Consider the following 26,790-nt stretch of genomic DNA (forward strand, 5'->3'; position numbering starts at 1 on the left):
GGTAGAGAGAAATGAAATACAAATTTTCACTTTGAAAAAGGATGGTATGTGCTTACTAGATTTTGAAAGTGCAGGAGGTGCATTGGCATTCATTTAGAAAATAGCGATTCGCAATGAATGATCATTAAAAAATCAAGTGGTTGCATATTCATATGGGAACAGGACCAGATGCACTGCATCCAAGCATATTTAAGGAAATGAGGCTACAGTCGTGAGCCGTGGATAAAAAAAATTCACAGCAATCATGATGGGAATATGTTGAAATCTATTAAATAGAAAAAAATTACGTTTAACAAAAATAAAAGTAATAAATTAAAGTTGGCATAAGTGTATGAAAGGCAAGTCAGTCCTAACAAATGTTGTTTCCTTTTGAATATATAATTGAATGAGTGAAATTAACTTCCAGATTTTGTAATCCTGACTTTCAGAAGGCATTTGATGAGGTGCCTCCCAAGAGCCATGTGACTAAAATGAAAGTTCTTGGAATAAAGACAGAAGGAGTAACAGGTCAATAAAGTGGTAAAAAGAAGGATAATGTTGATGAAACTATTAATTGCAATATATCTACCTTTGCAGACAATATTAAGTTATTTGGGAAGTGGGATGTTCACATAAAAAGGATAATAACCTAATATTGATAAATATAAAGGAATATATATTTGGTATTAAAATAAAAAAAATGTGGAGCTATCAATAAATAAGGTGAATAACAAAAAATCTCTGAACATAATAGTTGCATGAACATTTGAAAATGTTATAATTCATGTAAAGTGTTTTGAAATCTTTCTTGCAGATGTGTTAAGGCATTGCATAAGTGCAAGTTATTCCTTTTTAGTGTGGGCAGAAATATGTCTGGATTGTAGTAACCATGTTATAGAAGCTAAGTCCATGGAAGGAGATAATCCTGACATTCTGCAAAGGGATGTTGTTTCTAGTTGAAAAAGAATTCAAAGAACTGCAAAGATGAATCCAGCTATTAGATTACAGAGCAGCAAATGAAGCTAAATGCACTTGCGTTACAAAAAAAAAGGTGATGGGAGAAACATGATGTACAAGTTTAAAATAATGAAACAAACTAATTGTTCAGATACAGGGGGTTAGTTTGTTGAAAAGGAAAATAGGTGAAACAAAGGGTCTGATTAAAGGTGTACAGGCCACAAACTAAAGTAAGGTTTAAAAATAACTCCTTTATACTTGGGGCTGGATTTTTCCCTCGGCAGACAGGAGCTGTCCACTGACTGAAAAGTCAGTGGTGAACCCACTTCCACCTCACCTGGGGATCTGACCCACATTTTGCGGTTCCCCAGCCTTTAATTGTTCTGAGGCAGGACTTCCAGCCACTTTAGGCAGGAAGACCCACCTACTGGAGCTGCCAGTCAATCAGCAGGCTGATAGCTCTTAGTCCCAGCAGTGCCACCAAGAGTGATGGCCACTGCTGGGACCGCAGCCCAGCTTCAACTGGATGATGTCGGGAACCCCGTAACGTAAACTTTTATTGTTCTTATTAAGCCCGTAAGTTTTTGTTGCCTTGCCGGGAGTGATCTGGCGAGGCAAAGGTGCTCGATTGGAGGGATGGGGGGCGTTTTGGGCATTGGGGGTGGTTGAGGCAGCGGGCAAATGGTGCCTGATCATGAGGACCCCCCCACCCCCAGGCTGTCAGAGAGTTTAAAGAAAAGTCAGACCCTGACAGAAAACTCCGAACCTGTTGGAAAACAGCTGTTCCTGATGTCAGCGGCTGTCACCTAGAAACTGACAATGATCTTTTTAAAAGAACTGACTTTAAAAAGAACTTTAAAAGAGCGTTCCACTCTCTGCAACCTGTGAAACTGACAGCACAATAGTTTAAAAGCAGGTTCTGACAAAGGGAAATTTCTCATCTCCAGTGAGGATGAGGAACAGCCCTGGGAACAGTTTACATCCGTGGGCCGGATGGAAACGTTTGGTGGGCTGGATTTTGGCCCACCGGCCATATGTTGGACAACCCTGCTGTAAGGTATACTGATGCAATTGAAAGAATTCAAGGATAATTTGGGATAGGCAATAAAAAAAAAATCAAAAGTCATTTACACCAATTCTTGATTCATCAAGAGTAGGGTCACATGAGTTGTTAGGGAATTACTTTAAAATGGTCAGATCACATCGGTAAACCTAGACTACAGAGTGAGCTAAATAAGTTTTAACTTCCCAAATTAAAAAAGACTCCTTACCTTGTGCATGGAAATACCACCTGTTGTTCCTGGTATTCACCATGACAACAAATACTACAGATAGTGGCTGCACTATGAAAAGATTACTTAGTGGGTTTTATATTATTTAACCTTGAAACATTTATCATCATAGGAAAAAATCAGTGTTTGTTTCTGCAAAAATAAAATTAACAGTGGTAAAACTGACTAATCCAATAATGCCTGGCTCAGGTAAAAGCACAACAATATACTGTAGCATGGTATTGTCCTGTCAACATAAAACCTGACTATCAACCAAAAAAAAACTGTATTTTGACTTGTTTGAAATGTCACCTATATGGGGAGATGGACCCCAGTGGAATTAATTGCAGTGCAAAGACTGACAAACATAAAACATAAAACCATAATACTAAAGCCCTGCTAAAACAGTTACAAAAGATGTTCTATTAAATGCTGAAGAATAATAAATTGAAGGAAAGTGGTGTAATAAACTTCTATTATAAATTCTCAAATATGTTACAGTTATGAATTTTGACAGGTTTACATTAACAATTTCACTAGGTATTTCCATTAGAAATATAGTAATACATAAAAGAGAAAACACAGAAACAGGACATTCAGCTCAATCAGTATTTACCCTCCACGCAAGCAAAAGGTTCTAATTACATTTACCCACCTTATTCCTTCATCCATCCACCCTATCTGATCTTGACTGTTCTCATAGATTCTGCCAAAGTACTAACACTGGTAATGAATTCTACAGCCTGTGTAAAGAAGTTTATTTTGCTCTCTGTCCTGTATGTCTTACATTAAATCTTATATATATGCCCTTCATCTAGACCCTTTAACTATTGCAACAGCCTGTCTGCTTCTATCGTCGCTCTCTCCTCCTTTTCATAATTTCAAACAATTTTTATTATAATACCCTTTGATCAATGTTGTTTTGATAAAGAGCCCCAATTTTTCAACTCCTCCTTCATATTTGTATTTCTTCATACCAGATAGGATCCAACTGAATCTGTATTTCACTCTCTCTAATTCTGCCATATCCTTCCGATTCTGTGAAGCCCAGTGCTGCACACAATAAACTGACATCTTATTAAAGTTTCATACAGACTCATCATTACATTTTGGCTTTTATATTCTATATCACTAATTATAAAATCCAAAGTCCCAATTTTTTTTTTTTACAGCCTGTTCAGCCTGAGGCGCTGTTTTTAATACCTTGTGAATCTGTGCCCACATATCTCTGTTCATTGTTGGCACCAAGCCTACTTCCAGAGTATGATTACTGCTGTTTTTTGCACTAAAATTATCACCTCACACTTACTGACGGTGAATTCCGTCTGCAGTTTTTAATCCATTCACATCTTATCAATATTCTTTTACATCTTACTTTGGTCTTCTAAAGAATTAACCTTACTTCCTATTTTGGTATCATCTGCAAATTTCAAAACCACACCCTCTGTATACCAATTATTCATATTTCACATACACAGTGAACAAAAATGGCTCCAGACCTGAACCCTTTATGCCAATTTCTCCAACCACCTCAACTCAGCTGGGTCACCTCTTTCCTTAATGCCCTAATCTAATCTGGTGTTCTAGTTTTGCACTGACATTTTCCCCTTTCATTTGGATCTTAAACCTTATTATTTTATGGTCACTACTCCCAAGGTACTCCTCTATCTGATCTATTCCATTATTTGCAATCAGATCTTGCAACACCTCTGTCCTTGACGGCCTATTAAAATATTGGGCTAGATTTTATAGAGGCCGTGACATCGGGACCCATGGCGAGGGGGCATGAAGATGGCCCTGGATGAGGCCCACCACAGACCTCGACGGCGGCAGGGCCCATCCCGATATTGCCGGCAGTGGCGAGGCCTCGTGGCAGCCTCCCAACGCTTGACGACCGGGCCATGATTTAAATATATAAATTAATAAACTTATCTGCGTTAATAACTTTCCCATTGCTTCTTGAAGTGCTGTTACGATCTTCACCCCGGTGGCCAGCACTGCAGTGCTTTTGGATCCCCATCTAGGGAAATGAGGCACAATACTGGAGGGGCTGGGGGAGGAGGTAAGTTTCTCAGTGCGGGGAGGGGGTGGGAAACGGGGTGAAATGAACATCACGGGTGTAGGGGATGGTGGGAAGGGTTATGGTTTAAAGTTTCTGCGGTTGGGGGGGAAGGTCAGATAGTAAAGGTAAGTGTTTTTTGGTGGGGAAAGGGCAAATTATAAAATTAATTATTATTGGTGGGGGGGTTGGGTGAGGGGCAAAAGAGAGGGGTTTTTTTTAATGCCATTTCACTTTAAACACGTAAATTTACCGATAGGGTTGACAGCACTTTAAAAATGATGTCACCATCTGCACACAGGTAGCTGTCTCCATTGCCAGGGACGGACAGCCTGCCCCCTCCATGTGATTGGGGGTGCGGCTGCACTGGCTATTTAAATGAGTCGCCGCGCTGGAATCGTGCAGCCCACACATGCGGGCTGCCATTTTTGGCAGGCCGATAGAATTCAGCCCACTATTTGAGGAAAGAAAGCAAAAAAGGAATTCCCTTCTCTGCTCTCCATTCACTGCCTCTCTGTTTTCATTCTAACCGTACAGTTATCGATTAACATACGAACATACAAATTAGGAGCAGGAGTAGGCCACTCGGCCCCTCGAGCCTGCTCGGCCGTTCAACAAGATCATGGCTGATCTGATTGTAACCTCAACCCCACATTACAACTTAGCCCCAATAACCTTCCCCCTCCCCCTTGCTTATCAAGAATCTATCTACCTCTGCCTTAAAAATTTTCAAAGACTCAGCTTCCACCACCTTTTGAGGAAGAGATTTCCAAAGACTCATGTCCCTCTGAGAGAAAGAATTTCTCCTCATCTCTGTGGGCGACCTCTTATTTTTAAACGGTGAACCCCTAGTTCTACATTCTCCCACATGGGAAAAACCCTGTTGTCAACGGTAGTGTTGAGAGATCAGTATTTTAAGGAGAGATAGTTGACCCATTTATGTTTGTTTTGGAAGCTATGCTGTTTCCCAACAGAATGCAAATTCACAACTCTTTATTCCTTGTTGCTATTTTAATACTTACAGAAACTTGAGCAGGAATTTGCAATCAAAGCACTGCTTCAGTTTCTTTCCAACAATAATTGCATCTCAATATCTCCAAGATTCTACTGTCTATGTTATAATGGTCCTGGATTTTGGACACACCATCAAAAGATCAAAGAAAACATTGGAAGCCGGCTATCACTGCCAAAGAATTTGCAACCAAGACAGCAGGCTAAGTAGAAATGGTGGAACAAAGTATTGTACTGAATTAGAAGATTAGAAGATTAGATTAGAACATTACAGCGCAGTACAGGCCCTTCGGCCCTCGATGTTGCGCCGACCTGTGAAACCATCTGAATACCGTGTTAAAAAAAATGTTAGGGAAATCATTTGACTACTATACAGAATTACAATCTCTGGTGTTCATTGGAATTATCTTCTTCTTCTTTGGCATCCTTATCTCGAGAGACAATGGTTAAGCACCTGGAGGTGGTCAGTGGTGTGTGGAGCAGCGCCTGGAGTGGCTATAAAGGCCAATTCTAGAGTGACAGGCTCTTCCACAGGTGCTGCAGAAAAATTTGTTTGTCGGGCTGTTACACAGTTGGCTCTCCCCTTGCGCTTTTGTCTTTTTTCCTGCCAACTGCTAAGTCTCTTCAACTCGCCACACTCTAGCCCCGCCTTTATGGCTGCCCACCAGCTCTGGCGAACGCTGGCAACTGACTCCCACAACTTGTGATCAATGTCACAGGACTTCATGTCGCGTTTGCAGACGTCTTTAAAGCGGAGACATGGACAGCAGGTGGTCTGATACCAGTGGCGAGCTCGCTGTACAATGTGTCTTTGGGGGTCCTGCCATCTTCCATGCGGCTCACATGGCCAAGCCATCTCAAGCGCCGTTGACTCAGTAGTGTGTATAAGCTGGGGATGTTGGCCGCCTCGAGGACTTCTGTGTTGGAGATACGGTCCTGCCACCTGATGCCAAGTATTCTCCGGAGGCAGTGAAGATGGAATGAATTGAGACGTCGCTCTTGGCTGACATACGTTGTCCAGGCCTCGCTGCCATAGAGCAAGGTACTGAGGACATAGGCTTGATACACTCAGACTTTTGTGTTCCGTGTCAGTGCGCCATTTTCCCACACTCTCTTGGCCAGTCTGGACATAGCAGTGGAAGCCTTTCCCATGCGCTTGTTGATTTCTGCATCTAGAGACAGGTTACTGGTGATAGTTGAGCCTAGGTAGGTGAACTCTTGAACCACTTCCAGAGCGTGGTCGCCAATATTGATGGATGGAGCATTTCTGACGTCCTGCCCCATGATGTTCGTTTTCTTGAGGCTGATGGCTAGGCCAAATTCATTGCAGGCAGCCGCAAACCTGTCGATGAGACTCTGCAGGCACTCTTCAGTGTGAGATGTTAAAGCAGCATCATCAGCAAAGAGGAGTTCCCTGATGAGGACTTTCCGTACTTTGGACTTCGCTATTAGATGGGCAAGGTTGCACAACCTGTCCCCTGATCTTGTGTAGAGGAAAATTCCTTCTTCAGAAGGCTTGAACGCATGTGAAAGCAGCAGGGAGAAGAAAATCCCAATAAGTGTGGGTGCAAGAACACAGCCCTGTTTCACGCCACTCAGGATAGGAAAGGGGTCTGATGAGGTACCGCCATGTTGAATTGTGCCTTTCATATTGTCATGGAATGAGGTGATGATACTTAGTAGCTTTGGTGGACATCCAATCTTTTCTAGTAGTCTGAAGAGACCACGTCTGCTGATGAGGTCAAAGGCTTTGGTGAGATCAATGAAAGCAATGTAGAGGGGCATCTGTTGTTCGCGGCATTTCTCCTGTATCTGACGAAGGGAGAACAGCATGTCAACGGTCGATCTCTCTGCACGAAAGCCACACTGTGCCTCAAGGTAGACGCGCTCGGCCAGCTTCTGGAGCCTGTTTAGAGCGACTCGAGCAAAGACTTTCCCCACTATGCTGAGCAGGGAGATTCCACGGTAGTTGTTGCAGTCATCGTGGTCACCTTTGTTTTTATAGAGGGTGATGATATTGGCATCGCGCGTGTCCTGAGGTACTGCTCCCTTGTCCCAGCACAGGCATAGCAGTTCATGTAGTGCTGAGAGTATAGCAGGCTTGGCACTCTTGATTATTTCAGGGGTAATGCTGTCCTTCCCAGGGGCTTTTCCGCTGGCTAGAGAATTAATGGCATCACTGAGTTCCGATTTTGTTGGCTGTATGTCCAGCTCATCCATGACTGGTAGAGGCTGGGCTGCATTGAGGGCGGTCTCAGTGACAACATTCTCCCTGGAGTACAGTTCTAGGTAGTGCTCAACCCAGTGGTCCATTTGTTTGCGTTGGTCAGTGATTATGTCCCCTGATTTAGATTTGAGGGAGGCGATCTTCTTGATGGTTGGCCCAAGAGCTCTCTTAATGCCATTATACATTCCTCTGGTGTTTCCGGTGTCAGACACCGGAAACATCAGAGGAATGTATGATTGGAATTATATTCCTGTAATTTTAATATTAAACTTTTGTTAATTATGTTGTTTATAATTGGGTTCTTGTGTATATTTGGAATTTCCTGGATCTTTTCAGTATCACTCGGGCATAAGAGCACAATTGTATTGCTTTCTCATGATGAGATTGCAGCTATGTCTGCTGAAACCCTGTGCTGTTCATTTACATTGCTCCATCCCTTGTGCAAAAGATCCGTTCATTGGAGTTTCTTGCATTTACGCTCATAATGCACTGGTGTAGATTTACACCCAAAATATTTAGGTGCAGCACGATCATAAACCATCTGATATCAGCATAAACAAGAATTTTGGCATTTGATAGCAAATTTATTTGCCTCTTTAAAAGAAATATTTTTTTCTGAGAACTGCACTGTACTTAACCAAAGTGCAGTCAGTCTCAGGGCACCAAAATGTTTCAGACCCCTGCACCCATCCTCCTCCACTGTACGTTCAGAAGGACTATGCAGCTGGAATGGCTTTTCCTGTGGAGAAGCCACTGTTCTGAATCACAGAATCGTTTCAGTGCAGAAGGAAGCCATTTGGCCCATCATGTCCACACCGCCTCTCAGAAAGAGCAACTCCCTCAGTTCCATTCCCCTGCCTTCTCCCCATAACCCAACACATTCTTCCTTTTCATATAACTGTCTAATTCCCTTTTGAATGCTTCAATTGAACCTGCCCCCACCACATTCTCAGACAGCGCATTCCAGACCTTAACCACTCACTGTATAAAAATGTTTCTCCTCATGTCACTTTTGCTTCTCTTACCAAATACTTTAAAACTCTTCCCGGTCTTTCTCGATCCTTTCACGAATGGGAACAGTTTCTCTCTATCTATTCTGTCCAGACCTAACATGATTTTGAATACCTCTATCAAATCACCTCTCAGACTTCTCTTCTCCAAAGTAAACAGTCCTTACTTCTCCAGCCTATCTTCATAACTGAAATTCCTCATCCCTGGAACTATTCTCATGAATCTTTTCTGTACTCTCCAACGCCCTCATGTTTTTCCTCAAGTGAGGCACCCAGAATTGGTCGCAATACTCCAGCTGAGGCCGAACTAGTGTCTTATACAAGTTCAACATAACTTCCTTGCTCTTGTACTCTATGCGCTTATTAATAAAGCCCAGGATACTGTATGCTTTATTAACCACTCTCTCAACCTGTCCTGCCACCTTTCAATGACTTGTGCACATATACATCTAGGTCCCTCTGTTCCTGCACCCCTTTTAGAATTGTACCCTTTATTCTATATTGTCTCTCCATGTTCTTCCTACCAAAATGAATAACGTCACATTTCTCTGCATTGAACTTCATCTGCCACTTGTCAGCCCTTTCCACCAACTTGTCTATGTCCTTTTGAAGTTCTACGCTATCCTCCTCACACTTCACAATGGTTCCAAGTTCTGTGTCATCTGCAAACTTTGAAATTATGCCCTGTACACCAAGGTTTAGGTCATTAATATATATCAGGAAAAGCAAGAGTCCCAACACTGACCCCTGGGGAACTCCACCACAAACCTTCCTCCAGCCCAAAAAACATCTATTAACCACTACTCTTTATTGCTTGTCACTCAGCCAATTTCGCATCCATGTTGCTACTATCCCTTTTATTCCATGAGCTACCAGTTTGGTCACAAGTCTGTTGTGTGGCACTGTATCAAGCGCCTTTTGAAAGTCCATATCCACCACATCAACAGCATTGCCCTCATCAACCCTCTCTGTTACCTCCTCAAAAAACTCCAACAAGTTAGTTAAATCATGATTTTCCCTTAAGAAATCCATGCTAGCTTTCCTTAATTAACTCGCATTTGTCCATGTGACGATTGATTTTGTCCCGAATTATTTTTTCTATAAGTTTTTCCACCACGGAAGTTAAACTGACTGGCCTGTAGTTGCTGGGCTTATCTTTACACCTTTTTTTTGAACAAGTGTGTAACGTTTGCAATTCTACAGTCCTCTGCCACCATCCCTGAGTCTCAGGAAGACTGATAAATTATGGCCAGTGCTTCTGCGATTTCCACCCTCACTTCCCTCAGTATCCTTGGATGCATCTCTTCCAACCTTGGTGCTTTATCCACTTCAAGTACAGACAGCCTATCTAATACTTCCTCTTTATCAATTTTAAACCCCTCTAGTGTCTGCATTATCTCCTCTTTCAACATTGCCTGGGTTGCATCTTCTTCCTAGGTAAAGACAGATGCAAAGTATTCATTTAATACCTCAGCTATGCCTTCTGCCTTCATGCATAAGTCCCCTTTCTGGTCCTTAATTGGCCCCACTCCTCCTTTTACCACCATTTTACTATTTATATGCCGATAGAAAACTTTGGGATTTCCTTTAATGCTAGCTGCCAGTCTCTTTTCGTGCTCTCTCTTTGTTTCTCTTATTTGCTTTTTGACTTCCCCTCTGGACCTTGTATATTCAGCTTGGTTCTCAATAGTATTTTCTACCTAGGATCAGTAATAAGCACACTTTTTCTTCTTTATCTTAATCTCCACCTCTTTTGTCATCCAGGGAGCTCTGGATATGTTTGCCTGACTTTTCCCCTTCGAGGGAACATACCTTGACTGTGTCTGAATTATCTCTTCTTTGAAGGTAGCCCATTGTTCATCTACCGGTTTTCCTGCCAGCTTTTGACTCCAATTTATTCGCCCCAGCTCCATTCTTACCCTATCGAAGTTAGCCTTCCCCCAGTTAATTATTCTTACCCTGGATTGCTCTTTGTCCTTTTCCATAGTCAGCCTCAACATTATGATAAAATAATCACTATCCCCTAAATGCTCTCCTACTGATACTTGATCCACTTGGCCCACCTCATTCCCAAGAACCAGGTCTAGCAGTACCTCCTTTCTCCTTGGACTAGCAACATACTGTTGCAGAAAATTATCCAGAACGCACTCGAGGAACTCTTACCCCTCACTGCCCTTTACACTACTATTATCCCTGTCTGTGTTTGGATAATTAAGGTCCCCCATTATAACTACCCTATAATATTTGCACTTTTCTGTAATTTCCTTGCAAATTTGTTCCTCCATGTCCTTCCTACTAGCTGGTGGCCTATAGACAACACCGAGCAATGTAACCGCACCTTTGTTGTTCTTCAGTTCTAGCCAAATTGAATCTGTCATCGACCCCTCTGCGACATCCTTTTTCTCCAGCACTGCAATGCTCTCCTTAATCAATACTGCCACACCTCCCCATTTTTTCCTTTCCTATCTTTCCTAAACACCTTGTATCCAGGAATATTTAACACCCAGTCCTGCCCTTCTTTGAGCCAGGTCTCTGTTATAGCCACATCATATTTCCACATGGCAATCTGTGCCTGTACCTCACCAGTCTTATTAACCACACTCCGTGCATTCATATACATGCACATTAATCCTGATATAGACTTTATTACTTTCTCCCATACAATGACCCTACCTAATAACTTATTACCTACTCTTGTGCTATCTGTCAACCCCAGTATTCTGTGCACCTTGATATTCCTCTCTCATACTTCCTCCTGGTTCCCACACCCCTGGCAAGTTACCAGTTTTGCTTCCATCCAATCTGAGCTCCCTCTCAGGTTCCCATCTCCCTGACAATTTAGTGTAAACCCTCCCCAACAGCGCTCGCAAATCTCCCTGCAAGGATGTTCATTCCTGTCCTTCCAAGATGCAACCCGTTCCTCTTGTACAGGTCCCACCTGCCTCAGAACTGGTTCCAATGCCTCAGAAATCTGGTGCCCTCCCTCCTGTACCAGGTCTACAGCCACATGTTCAATCGCTCAATTCTCCTAATTTTATGCTCAATAGCACGTGAGTCTGGGAGTAATCCTGAGATTATTGCTTTTGAGACCCTGCTTTTTAATCTCCTTCCTAGCTCCCTGAAATCTGCTTTCAGGACCTCATTCCCCCTTCTTACCTATGTCTTTGGTACCAACGTAGACCATGACCTCTGGCTGTTCACCCTTCCCCATTATACTAGAGATACCCCTTCCCAACAACGCCCCCCCTGACCAATCCTCATCATTGTAACCCCACTCCTCCACTCCCGCAGAGAAAAAATTCCTCCTCGCCCCCCTCCCCCCAGGTGTCACGCCACATTTTCCTGTATGAGGATTCGAAGTGTCGTCTGCCCGAATGAAAATTGGTGCGGCGATCAAGGAGGCGACGGGACCCTTATTAAATCAGGTATGTAAATTAATTTACATATTTAAATGGAGGTCCCATGGCTGAGTGGCGGGGTAGCCGCCACGAGGCCTCACTGCCGCCGAGAGCGGCACATGACCTGTCGCCGTTGATGGTGGGCCTCTGCCGCATCGATCTTCATTTCCCGCCCCCCCACCACCGTTCCCGATGACGCAGGGGCTTTAAAATCCAGCCCATTGTTTTGAACCTGGCCAACTATTTGCAAGGTCAATTATTGACACAAAGAACTTTGTGGGAGGGAAGATGCAAATACAACTTTAATAACTCATTATAGTCTGATACCAGCATTGAATAAAGAAACAGCATTACTGTTCAGTGTTAAGGGATATATCATTTTCTCTCTAACTTCATGCATTTCAGAGAATACATTAATTAATGGCAAAATCCAAATTGACCAGACCATTGTTTTTCTCTTAGCGGAGTAGGGTAGGAGCAGATCTTCAGCCCTTAAATCAAAACTCTGCTGTGATCCCAACCCTTTTTTATGAGTCGTGTCAATTATCTACCTAAGGTTGACTCGCAGTGGTAACACCATGCTACAGAGGGAGCCCACAACTGAAATGCCAGAAATCCAATGATACTACAGGGGCCTCTCAGTACATCTTTGGAAAGGGGAGCAGCTAAAGTTAAAGGGGCCAGAAGCTTCCTCATGATTTGAGTTAAATATTATTGAAATACACCGATATCTGATGTACTAGAAGCAGTAAGAAGAGAGGCAGAAGTAGCAATATTTTCTGACTTTTGCTCCATCACCAACTTTGGCATGATGTTGCTGCTGCAGACTTAGTACTACCATCCCTGTTCTGGTCATAACATGGGTCAGTGGAAGACAGAGAAATCAATTGCTTTCTCTTGACACTCCTGTTCACTGTCATTTAAATGCAGTGGGGCAATCAAGGTCTAAGCGGTCAAAATCCCTACTTGGGGGGACAGTAGAGGACGGAAAATAGTTTGGGTCTAATTTAAGAGTGGGGATTAAGTAATAAATCAGCTGCATTGCTGAAAAGCAAGTGGTTTATCAGAGGAAAATCCAGCTCAATATCAGTGAAAAATGAAGATTGTGAAACTTGGAACTATTTAAACGATCAATCTGCCTGGTCAGGCTGCATTCTGCCTGTCAGTACTAAGCAGTAACATGTACAAATGTTGGGCTGGATTTTAAGAGCCTGCCACCGAGATTGGCAGCGAACTCAAAAAATAACAGACTGCATGTGCTGTCCATCCCCAGCAATGGCGTCAGCTGCCTGTGTGTAGGCGCTATCACCATTTTTAAAGCTTCAACCCCCTAAAGTTGTCAAATAAATTTCTAACGACCCTTTTCCACACCCTCAATAACAATTACATTAACTATTTGCCCTTCCCCTCCACAAAACACCTATTAAATCTGACCCGCTCCCCCCCCCCCAGACTGAACAAAGTTTAAATTTCACCCCTTCCCACCGTCCCCTTCACCCATTACTTTTATTTGACTCCACTCCCCCCACCCCCGCACTGAAAATCTTAACTCCTCCCGCCTCCCCTCGAGTGTCATGGAGGCTTTCCCCAGAGGGGGAATTAGTTTAGAGATACAGCACTGAAACAGGCCCTTCGGCCCACCGAGTCTGTGCCGACCATCAACCACCCATTTATACTAATCCTACACTAATCCCATATTCCTACCACATCCCCACCTGTCCCTATATTTCCCTACCACCTACCTATACTAGGGGCAATTTATAATGGCCAATTAACCTATCAACCTGCAAGTCTTTGGCATGTGGGAGGAAACCGGAGCACCCGGAGGAAACCCACGCAGACACAGGGAGAACTTGCAAACTCCACACAGGCAGTACCCAGAATTGAACCCGGGTCACTGGAGCTGTGAGGCTGCGGTGCTAACCACTGCGCCACTGTGACATTGAAGGCATGGGAGTGTCAGCCACCGTGCCAAAGATCATGGCAGGCCCGGAAGATTTAAGGTCAGTTGATTTAAATTTATGCATGTCAGTAATTAAAAATATTTAAATCCAGGTCCTGTCGCCTAGCAGTGGGGAGGCTGCCACAGAGCCTCGCCACCACTGTAAGGATGGGATCGGGCCCTCCTGGCGTCAGCCTCCGTGGTGGACCTCTCCTAGAACCATCTTCTGGCCCACCCTGCCACGGAACCCGATATTGTGAGATTGGTAAATTCTAGCTTGTTATCTGCGCTTATTTGTGTGTTCTATAGGAGGTTCATTTTCTAATAGGTTGTGCATTTCAGATTAGCAATGAAATGAAGATGAATTATATTAGCCTAATCACATGGAAAAATATTGTAGTATTCATTGTAATTTTTTGAAATGTTAATAAACACATGGATTCCAAAAGTATTAATTGTACAGATCTATAATTCAAACCAGTAGTCATAGAATTTCTGTTGTCCGTTTGAGGCGATTTCTTGCTGTTCACTCCTAAATCATGTTTTCTCATTCAATATACTGTTATGACCAGGTGAGAAGGGGTCTAGGGGGTCCCTCTCAGCTTTTAATCGTAACAGGGTTAAATTTAAGAAACACCGTGTTTTTAGCTCCCCCCTCAGTGAATCCTTGTTCACTGCTCCAATTGTAAGGCAAAGAAATATGAACATACAAACATACAAATTAGGAACAGGAGTAGGCCACTCGGCCCCTCGAGCCTGCACCGCCATTCAATAAGTTCATGGCTGAACTAATTACTCCACATTACCACCTACCCCCTATAACCTTTCACCCCCCTGCTTATCAAGAACCTGTCTACCTCTGCCTTAAACATATTCAAAGACTCTGCTTCCACAGCCTTTTGAGGGAGAGAGTTCCAAAGACTCATGACCTTCAGAGAAAAAATTTCTCCTCATCTCTGTTTTAAATGGGTGATCCCTTATTTTTAAACAGTGACCCCTAGTTCTAGATTCTAAGGAAAACATCGTTTCCACATCCACCCTATCAAGACCCCTCAGGATCTTATATGTTTCAATCAAGTCACCTCTTACTCTTCTAAATTCCAACGGATACAAGCCTAGCCTGTCTAGTCTTTCCTCATAAGGTATCCTGCCCATTCCAGGTATCAGTCTAGTAAACCTTCTCTGAACTGCTTCCAACGCATTTACATCCTTCCTTAAATAAGAAGACCAGTACTGTACACAATACTCCAGATGTGGTCTCACCAATGCCCTGTATAGCTGAAGCCTAACCTCCTGACTTTTGTATTCAATTCCCCTCGCAATAAGCGATAACATTCTATTAACTTTCCTAATTACGTGCTGTAACAACCTTTTGCAATTCATACACTACGGCACCCAGAACACTCTGCACTCTGCATCTCAGAGCTCCGCAATCTCTCACCATTTAGATAATATGTTTCTTTGATTTTCTTCCTGCCAAAATGGACAACATCACATTTTCCCACATTATACTCCATCTGCGAGATTTTTGCTCACTCACTTAACCTATCAATATCCCTTTGTAGCCTCCTTATGTCCTCTTCACAACCTACTTTCCTACCTATCTTTGTGTCATCAGCAAATTTAGCAACCATACCTTTGGTCCCTTCATCTAAGTCATTTATATAAATTGTAAAAAGTTGAGGCCCCAGCACAAATCCCTGTGACATACCACTCATTACATCTTGCCAACCAGAAAATGACCCATTTATACCTACTCTCTATTTCCTGTTCACTAGCCAATCTTCTATCCATGCCATTATGTTACCCACTACATGATGAGCTTTTATTTTTTGCAATAACCCTTGAAGCGGCATCTTATCAAATGCCTTCTGGAAATCTAAGTACAATACATCCACCAGTTCCCCTTCATTTACAGCACATGTAAATCCCTCAAATAATTCCAATAAATTGGTTAAACATGATTTCCCTTTCACAAACTCATGTTGACTCTGCTTGATTACCTTGAATTTTTCTAAGTACCCTGCTGTAATGTCTTTAATAATAGCTTCTAACATTTTCCCTAAGACAGATGTTAAGCTAACTGGCCTGTAGTTTCCTGCTTTCTGTCTCCCTCCCTTTTTGAATAAAGGAGTTACATTCACTATTTTCCAGTCTAGCCGAACGTTCCCTGAATCTCGGGAACTTTGGAAAATTAAAACTGACATAGCAACTATCTCACTAGCCACTTCATTATGACTCTGGGATGAAGTCCATCAGGACCCAGGGACTTGTCGGCCTGCAGCTCCAACAATTTGTTCAGTACCACTTACCTGCTGATTGTAATTTTCATGAGTTCCTCCCACCTTTCCATTTCCTGACTTATGTCTAATTCTGGGATGTTACTTGTATCTTCTAAGGTGAAGACCGATGCAAAATACCTGTTCAATTCATCTGTCATCTAATTATCCATTATTAATTCCCCAGACTCACTTTCTACATGACCAACATTCACTTTGTTAACTTTTCTTTTTGAAATATCTGTAGTGTCATGCTAGGCCCCCACCTGCCAAGAATGAGGCACATTAATTTTGTCATGAACATTGATTTTAAGCTGTTACTGGAGGAAAGAAAGGACATGCTAAACAGATCATCCATGACTGGAAAAGGTATTGACATATTAAAAGACAGTGTTTGGAAGGACAAAGAAACAATTCCCTGACACATTCAACCCACAATGGACTTTTGATCATCAGACATTGAAGGTGGGGGAGCTCACATTCCAGCTTTACTACTAAGATAGCCAAATACACAAATGGACATGGTCAAACCAGCTAGTCACATCACTAACCTGCTGGGCAACCTGAGTTTTTTGAATTTGTACGAACAGTTGGGCAGAGTGTCTGTTTGCTCCTGGACTGAGAAGATCTCTCTCCTGTCTGCTCCCATCTCTTTCTCACAAGCCTCTGAATCCATTGAAGACACATGAACCCCAAGAGAGAAAAGTCGCCTATAGAGAACAAGGGTTAAGAAGAACATTGGGCCCCAACGAAAAGCAAGATCCACCGACAATCAAGGACTCTACAGTGAGCTCAAAGAACCATAGCAACAATGCTTCAGATATTGCCTCACATTTTTCCACTTTATTTTTATTCTGCTCTTTTCTGTCTCTATTTTGATACAACTGACCGCTCAAGACAAAGCCCCAATCAAAATATATGATTTTGATTGTGGTGGGAGAAATGCAGTGTTGATTCAGTCCCACCCCTCCACAGATCACCTAACATATCATTTTAATCTTTCCAAACTAAAGAAAAACCCAGCCAAATTGTACCATCTATTTACCCCTGAATGAGGCTAACCAAACCAGGTGTCTTTAGATAGACAAATTAACTGTTTAATTAGAAAAACTAAATTCCTAAACACTACTAAGATATAAACAACATTTAAATTAGAACAAATTAGTATTCTTGCAGATTTATGCTCCTGCCAAAGTGGAATCTTCCAACGTGGAACAGTCCAAGGTTGCTTGAAGTCCTTACAGCCGTCTGATGGGGGGAAAAAAAGGTTCTTCAACAGTAGAACAGTCCACAGTCTAGTTCAGCAGTTGAAGTGATGCATTTCTTCTCCAACAATGAATCCAGCAATTAATAACTTGTAAACTCTTTTTAATGAATCAATTTGGCTTTAGAATTTTTGAGGGATAAAAGATTATCACAGCTTAATTTTCCTTCTTTCAGTTTAAATTATCAGAGATCTCTGTTCTGTTCATGCTGGTCCAGGTGCCTTTCTGTGTTTGTTAACTGTGTCTCAAAAGCCAGGCTTTTCAGCTAGTTTCAAATGTCAATCGGCAACATTGTGTCTTTGTCCTTGTGCTCCAAATGGCTGTATCCTATGGCAATGAGAATGCATTCTTTGACTCAGTCGCTGGAGCTTGCTGCCTTAAAGCAATACTGATCCTTTTCCAGCCTTAAAGGCATACTGCATACTTCCCAGAAAAGAAACTATAGGATCATAACAATTTGCATGTGTGTATCGCATATCGCAAAAATTCCAAGGGTTGGGGGGGTGGGGGGGGACTAGCATGGGGCATCTCGTGTATCCGTAGGCATTAACCGAATTGGAGTTTAAGTTTAATTAATATCAACTTTTCTTCTCTAAACCTAAGAAAGCCTGTTTGTGCAGGTTTATTTTCCTTATAATTGGAAAGTGGTGAACAAGGAGTCACCAAAAACACAGTGTGTTTAAAATTAAACCCTGTTACAGTAAGACTAGGTGAAGGCTGAAAGGGACCCCTAGACCTCTTTCTCACCTGGTCATAACATTAGAAAGTCTTACTATCTTTCTTTATATTTCTAGCTAGCTTTTTCTCATACTGTAGTTTTACCTTCCTTGTCAATCTTTGCTGTTTTTATTTTCTGTCCAATCTTCTGACCTGCCACCCATCTTTGCGCAATTATATGCTTTTCTAAAATTTGATACTATCTTTAACTGTTTTAATTAACCACGGATGGTGGGTCCCCCACCCCCACCCCCCCCCCCCCCCCCCCCACCCTCACCCCCAACCCTTGGAATTTTTCTTTCTTGTTGAAATGTATCCTGTGTATTCTGAAATATCCCCTTAAATGTCTGCCACTGCATCTCTATTGACCTATCCCTTAACCTAATTTGCCAGTTTACTTTAGCTGGCTCTGCTTTCATGCCCTTATAATTGCCCTTATTTAAGTTTAAACTTAACTGGACCCACTCTTCTCCCCCTCAAACTGAATGTAAAATTCAAACATATTATGATCGCTGCTACCTAGGCGCACCTTAACTATGAGATCATTAATTAATCCTATCTTGCTGCACAAGACCAGGTCTGGTATAGCCTGTTCTCTGGTTGGCTCCAGAAAGTACTGTTCCAAGAAATCCGGAAAACATTTTATGTACTCATCTAGGCTACCTCTGCCTGTCTGATTTTTCCAGTCTATATGTAGGTTAAAATCCCCCATGATTATCACCATATCTTTCTGACAAGCTGCCATTATTTCTTCCTTTATACCCCATCCTTCAGTTAGGTGGCCTGTACACCGCTCCCACAAGTGACTTCTTGCCTTGATGATTTCTCATCTCTGCCCAAACTGCTTCTATATCCCCTGTTTTCCTGAACTTAGGTCATCTCTTTCTATCGTGCTAATACCATCATTAATTAACAGTTTCACCCCTCCACCTTTTCCTAGCTTCCTGTCCTTCCTAAATGCCATGTACCCTTCAATATTCAGGTTCCAATCCATGTCACCCTGCAGCCATGCCTCTATAATGGCTATCAGATCGTACTTATTTATTTCTATTTGCACTCTCAGTTCATCTGTTTTGTTTTGATTGCTACGTTCATTCAGATACAGAGCCTTTAGTTTTGTCCTTTTATTATTTTTGTAACTTCTAGCCTTATCTGTTGATTTACTCTTAGATTTATATGCTGTGTCCCTTCCTGTCACAGTCTGTTTATCATTTCCCGTATTAATACCTTCCTCTCTTGCCTTGTCTCTACTCCTTGATTTACCATATCTTCCCAAATTTGATCCTTGCCCCCACTGTTCAGTTTAAACCCCTCTCCACTTCTCTCATTATACAGCTCACTAGAACACCAGCCCCAGCACGGTTCAGGTGTAGACCATCCCAATGGTACAGCCACCACCTTCCCAATACTGGTGCCAGTGCCCCATGAACCAGAACCCACTTCTACCACACCAGTCTTTGAGCCATGCATTAGTTTCTCTAATCTTATTTGCCCTATGCCAATTTGCACATGGCTCAGGTAATAATCCAGAGATTATTACCTTTGAGGTTCTGCTTCTTAATTTGGTGCCTAATTCCTCATACTGACTATGCAGAACCTCTTTCCTTGTCCTGTCTATGTCATTAGTACCTACATGGACCATGATGACTGGATCCTCCCCCTCCCACTGTAAGTTCCTCTCCAGCCCTGTGCAGATGTCGCAAACCCTGGCACCAGGCAGGCAACACAACCGTCTGGGCTCACGCTCTTTGCTGCACAGAACAGTGTCAATCCCCCTAACTATACTGTCCCCTACTACCACTACATTCCCTTTTTCTCCCTCCACTTGAATGGCTTCCTGTACCATGGTGCCATTGTCAGGTTGCTCATCCACCCTGCAGCCCCCACTCTCATCCAAACAAGCTGAAAGAACCTCAAACATGTTGGAAAATCGCAAAGGCTAAGACTCCTGCACTCCTGTACTCTGGGTCCCTTTACCTGCCTCAGCTGCAGCCACACTCTCCTGTCTCCAACCACTGAACAAATCAGAAGACCCTGTCCCAAGGGGTGTGACTGCCTCCCGGTACAAAGTGTCCAGGTAACTTACCCCTCCCTGATGTGTCACAGTGTCTGCAGCTCAGCCTTCAGTTCAATGACTCTGAGCCGAAGCTCTTCAAGCCGCAAACACTTACTGCAGACATGTTTGCCCTGGATCACACTGGCATCCAGGAGCTCCCACATGCTGCAGCTGTGCCACATCACCTGTCCTGCCATTCTTAATGTGTTTCAATTAACTACTTAATTATTTTATTCAATTATTTATCAGACAGGTTTCCTTAGATTTAAACAAGAAAGGTGGAAGTTTATTAATCTTAAACTGTAATCCGGTTAACGACTACGAATATGCGATGCAAGCATGCATACGCGATAAACACATACACAGATAGAGACAGAAACAGTAGAAAAGAATAAAGGGGAAAAGTTTGAGGCAATATCGGGATTATGACTACAGTCCTCTAAGTTCAATGTGGAGTCTTTGGTTGCCGGTAAATCCTGCTGTTTGTTGGGGCCCAGTTCACGCTTCAACTTGTTTCGATGTCGGAGTCTTTTCTCTCTTGAGGTTTACGTGTCTTCTGTGGATCCGGTGGCTTGGGAGAAAGCGAGAGAGACAGCCAGGAGAGAGGCTTGCTTGTTCCAGCTTCAGTTACAAACTATCTTCTCAATTCCAACCGACCTGTGGCTAGTTCAAAAACTTGGATCAGCTGGTTAGTCATGTGACCAGCTGGTTTAACCAGTCCTGTCTTTTGTGGATTGTATCATCTTGCGCTTCCTCACACCTTCAGTGTCTGGTGATCAAAATCTATTTGGGTTCATTGGATCAGGAAGTAATTCTTTTGTCTGTCTAAGCACTGTCTCTTAGTATGTAAATGTTCTTCCACCCAAGAGTCTGGTGAGTTTCAAGCAAGTCATTTGTTCACTCCAGCAACAGTTTAAAATCAATGTTCATATGTCAAAATTAATATGCCTCATTCTTGGCAGGTGGGGGTCTGCATGACAATACCATTATTGGAATGATTATATGCTGTGTGTGACAGATTTACTGAATATTTGAAAAAACAAATCAGTACAACAGCACTGTTCGTAATGTTTGACAGAATCATACCATGCAGATAATGAACGCGCTGAAGTGAAATTAATAATCAAAGAATTTTGCACAAGACAGTACAGCAAAAACTACAGTGATGGAAAGTATAACAATGAAGTGCTTATCAATATTTTAATGCTGCAAACCATACCAGACAGCACAGCACAAAGGAAGATTGTTGTGTTTGTTGGAGGCCAATCATCTCAGCCCCAGGATATCACTGAAGGAATTCCTCAGGGTAGTGTCATCAGATGATTCATCAATGACCTCCCCTCCAAATAAGGTCAGAAATGGGAATGTTTGCTGATGATTTCACAGTGTTCAGTACAATTTGCAACTCCTCAGATAATGAAGTGGCCCACGCCTGCATGCAGCAAGATCTGGACAATATTTAGGTTCAGGCTGCTAAGTGACAAGTAACATTCATTCCACACAAGTGCCAGGCAATGATCATCTCCAACAAGAAAGAATCTAACTATTTCCCTTTGACATTCAATGGTATTACCATTGCTGAAACTCACCCGTCAACATACTGGGCATTACCATTGACCAGAAACTGAACTGGACCAGCCATATAAATACTTTGGCTATAAGGGCAGGTCAGAGGCTGGGAATTCTGCAGCGAATAACTCACCTGACTCCCCAAAGCCTATCCTCCAACTACAAGGCACAAGTCAAGAGTTTGATGGAATACTCTCCATTTGCCTGGATAAATGCAACTCCAACAACACTCAAGAAGCTCGACACCATCCAAGACAATGAAGCCCGCCTAATTGGCATTCCATGCACCACCTGAAACACTCATTCCCTCCAACACCAGCGCACAGTAGCAGCAGTACGTACCAACTACAAGATGCGCTGCAGCAACTCGCCAAGACTCCTTCAGCAGCACCTTCCAAACCCCTGACCTCTACCACCTCGAAGGACAAGGACAGCAGAAGCATGGGAACACCACGACCTGCAAATTCCCCTCCAAGTCACACACCATCCTGACTTGGAACTATATCGCCGTTCCTTCACTGTCGCTGGGTCAAGAACCTAGAACTCCCTCCCTAACAGCACTGTGGGTGTACCCACACCACATGGACTGTAACGGTTCAAGACAGTGGTTCATCACCACCTTCTTAAGGACAACTAGGGATGGGCAATAAATCCTGGCCTTAGTAGTGAGACTCACATCCCAAGAATGAATTTTTAAAAAGTGTCTTTTTATACTGAATCTGTAGCATTTAAAGTAATCAACAGCATGACAATTAGTTTCATGCCGGTGAACTGTACAAATGATTTCAGGACTGTGAGAAGTTGCCTAAACCAATAATTCAATACTTTTCTCTATTGATCAACCATATAAATGATGAAGAATAAACTATTGATATTAGAAATGGTGCAAGTGTGTTGTTGCATTTTCTCGGCACCTAATGTTTATTTTCTAAAGCCTTTATCATTGCTTGACATTGCTATAGAAATACTGCAGCAAGTGATAGTGCACTGGCTGGCAAAATTCCAGAGTGTCATGAAAAGAGTTGCAGGCCATCAGTGTCAGATGTAGGTCACCAAGTAGTACATGTGTTACTGTTTGACAAAAGTACAAAAACAAGTGTGTACTTATATGCCAAGGAGATACCTACTACCCCTCAGGTAGACAGCAATGTAAACTATGTAAACAATCTAAACTTCTGTCAGTAATAAGTTCAAGACAATATATTATGTTATTGACTCTTATAGACCTTTTGTAAAAGATAGTAATGCAGTAATTGATGGGGGGGTGGTGAGAAATTATAAAGAAAGATTTGCATCTATATGTGTTTTTCACAACCACTCGACATCTCAAAGCACTTTACAGCCAATGAAGTACTTTTGCAGTGTAGTCACTGCTGTAATGTAAGACATGCAGCAGCCAATTTGCACACATAAAGATTCAGAGTGTAACTCAGGATCAGTTTAGAGGGACAGACTATAAAGATAAAACTGTTACAATGCCTGTAAGTGAAACCCGACCCGAGCCCTTTCATTTTTTCCCGCGCCCGACCCGACCATCAGATAACCGAGCTTCCGTTTTTCACTTTGTTGCTTATCTGCACAAGCTTAAAAAAAACTGTAACCAAACAACCTTTCAAGTCCAAAAAGTACATTAACATTGGAGCCACGTTCCAGAGGTGGTGAAAGAGTGTGCCCGACCCAACCCAAGCCCGAATGCTGGACCCGGAAGAGCGACCCAACCCGACCCGAACCAGACACATGTCGTCGTGTCCCATCGGGTTCGGGTCGGGTAGCCATGCTCTACCGTAAAATCGGTGTGGGACGGCTGCCGCCAGCAGGTAAGTGCATTTGCATCTAATTTAGGCTAATTTGTAGATGAAGGCCCCACCGCTTGGCGGCGTGGGGGGGCCGCACTGAGGTCCACCTGTTGCCAGTAATATACGGCGGGCCCTTCTCGAAGTTGGGGGTTGAGGCATGTCTCTCCCGCAGAGTTTTACGGGCCCCCCTGCCGTGACCCACAGCGTCGAGGAGCTCATAAAATTCAGCTCACAGTCTGAAACCTTAATTTACATATTTCCTTGCAAAAAACAAGCTCCTACTGGTTTCCTGGATTTACAAAAACTGTACGCTGGCTTAGGTTTTTACCAAAAAAACTTAGGCGCGCCACAACAACAGCCCACTCACTATTATCCCTATTAATGGCACTGTGTTAGTGTTGTTTTATCCCAGTTTTTGACATCTGATTTCAGTGTAGCTGAGATTTGTGGAGTTTGATAGTGATTTGTTTTGCAATTGTTTTTACTGTTTTTTCTTACTGAGGCCTGCGCTATACTTAACTGATGTGTCTTCAACCTCGTTGCATCCAAAACATTTTTGACCTATGCTTAGAGGGGCTTAGCAGCTGGAATAACCTTCCCAGTATGCACACCGCCAGTCTGCATAATAATGGGAGAGTAACGGCACAGCAGAGACGAGAGGCTCTGAAAGTGAAGCACCATTGCTTAACACAGCAGCCCACTCACTAGTACCCCGATTAATGGCACTAGCAGTTGGTTTATGCCAGTTTTTAACATTCTGGCATTGCCAAATGAGCGGCACAGGACATTTGGGCAGAAGTTTCTGTCGGTAAGGTCAGTGCAGAAATTGGCAAAAGTTTTGGGGCAAATTCTGTGTAATTGTGATCAAGGAAACTCAAGGCCAGTATACCAATAATGGGTCTGATTTCTTGTATGCCTCATAGTTATATATAAAGATGAGAATTTGCTGAACTATGGCTGGATTTTAAGCAGCCCTCAACGTTGTGATCCATGGTGGTTGGGGGGAGGGTGCGCGGGGGGTGGGGGGTTCCTGAAGGTGGCTCCGGATGAGGCCCGCCACGGACCTCGACACCAGCAGGGCCTGGCCTGATCCTCCCGGTGGCGGCAAGGCACTGTGGCAGCCCCCCTGCCGCTGAGTAACGGGACCACAATTTAAATATTTAAATCAATAAAATTAATTAATTTAAATATACTCAGCAGCGATCTTGTGGGCCCACCATGATTTTTGGCACGGCGGCCAGCACTCCCGTGCCTTCAGATCCCTGTTTGGGGAAGTGAGGAGAGACACTGGTGGGGAGGTAAGTTTATCAGTGCGGGCGGGGGCGGTGTGGTGGGGGGAACAGGGTTAAATAAACATCTTGGGTGTAGGGGATGGTGGGAAGGGTTGTACTTTAAACTTTGTGCAGTTTTGGGGGGATGGAAGGTCAGATGTTAAAGGTAAGTGTTTTTCGGGGGAAGGGCAAATAGTTCATGTAATTGTTATGAGGGGGTTGGGAAAGGGGCAGTGGAACTTCATGTAATTCTGGGGGGATATCTCTTTAAAAATTTAAATATCCTGGCTGGGCTGACTTCCCTTTAAAAATGGCGTCAGCGCCTGTGCATAGGCAGCTGACGCTATTGCCAAGGACAGACAGCCTGCCCCCTCCACATGATTGTGGGGGGCAGGCCGCCCCAGCTATTTAAATGAGCCGCCACGCTTAAGATCGCAGCGGCTCTTTGGCTGCGCAGGACACCATTTTCTGAGATCGCTGCCCTGAATCCAGCCCTACGTGTTCCACAACTACTTTTTACATGTTATTTGATAATCTCCATTTTAAATTACAAGCGTTGGATTTGTAAGGCCACCAAAATTATCATTTGTGTTTTATACGATTATCCTTTTAAATGTTTATATATAATATATATACATTGCTCTTCTGGGGATCATTTATATAAAAAAAAAATTATGTTGGACTACATGATATTTTGAGCTTCTCACTGTAGCATTTTTCAAAGTATATTTGAAAGAAAATATTTCTGCTTTCTTAGGTCTTTAAATGTGTAGGTTTGACATCTAGTTCTATTTTAATAAGGTGGCTATTATTTTAAGTTACAACATTAATGTATATATATCCACCTATTTATGTCTATATTGTTAGAGATATAGATGGATAGATATAAATGTATATTATATATAATTATTAATTACACTGTATTTATTCTTGAACAACTATCAATAATTGGATGCAATTTTATATATAAAATATATAGATATTAATTACACTATTCTTGCCATTTAATATTGTTAGTTATATGAAAAAATGAAACAAACAAAATTTAATTTTATTCCATGTCTAAAAAAAAATTCATCTGTTAAATTGTAGGACAGTCCTAAGCAGATTACCTCTCCATTCTGGGCCTTGCGTGTCATTAATCTTTATAGAAGAAAACACTAAAATTGAATAACTTAGAATATCTATAATTATTACTTTTACAATTATGCATTTTTATTTCAAGCAATTTCATTTTCATGTACCATTAATTCCGAAGAAGGGTCACTGACCCGAAACGTTAACTCTGCTTCTCTTTCCACAGATGCTGCCAGACCTGCTGAGTGATTCCAGCATTTCTTGTTTTTGTACCATTAATTCATACTGGATTGTATATGAACTAAATGCTCCAAATGTTGACTCAATTGTTCTAATAATCTGGAGTAAGGCTAAATGTGTCTAATACACCTGTATTCAGTAGAAGTAAATTGTTATTCTTGGATCAGTGCTGTGTTTAACATTGAAATGTGAGCTTTCCAGATAATCATTGTTCTGGGGAATTGTGCAGATATTTTAGTAATTTGGGTGCATGATGAGATAGAGCATAAAATAATTAATCTGTTGGATGATTCAGTTGTAAAGGTTACAATTACTTTGCTTGTTGCAATCAATATTCTTCAAAGCTAGTTTAACTATTATGAAATACAAGTCATGATGAAGTAAGTATAAGTAATAATCCAATGAGTGGCATAGCAAATTATTGCCCACGGTCCTAAAGCAAAAGAATCTCAAGTTGCCAAAATCACAACTTAAATTATTTCCCCACTTTCTATCAAATAGTAACTGCATTAATATAACAGCCTTGTGCAGTAAAATCAAGTAAATATTTGGTTTAATAATTAGAAATGGGTGATAGTCAAGACTCTAGGTAACCCAAGATCAGACAACACATCACCATTACATTTGGATTCATTGGACCTCATGGACATTTCATAAACTGAAGCA

The 26,790-nt window shown here is 42.3% G+C and overlaps 1 protein-coding gene across 1 annotated transcript in view; it reads left to right on the top strand.

The window, feature by feature from the left end:
- LOC137371955 (inactive dipeptidyl peptidase 10-like) overlaps positions 1–26,790 on the top strand; it is a 939,618-nt gene that overhangs the window by 707,503 nt on the left and 205,325 nt on the right. The window lies entirely within an intron of this gene.

This window comes from Heterodontus francisci, chromosome 7, assembly GCF_036365525.1.
Source record: "Heterodontus francisci isolate sHetFra1 chromosome 7, sHetFra1.hap1, whole genome shotgun sequence".
Lineage (NCBI taxonomy): Eukaryota > Metazoa > Chordata > Chondrichthyes > Heterodontiformes > Heterodontidae > Heterodontus > Heterodontus francisci.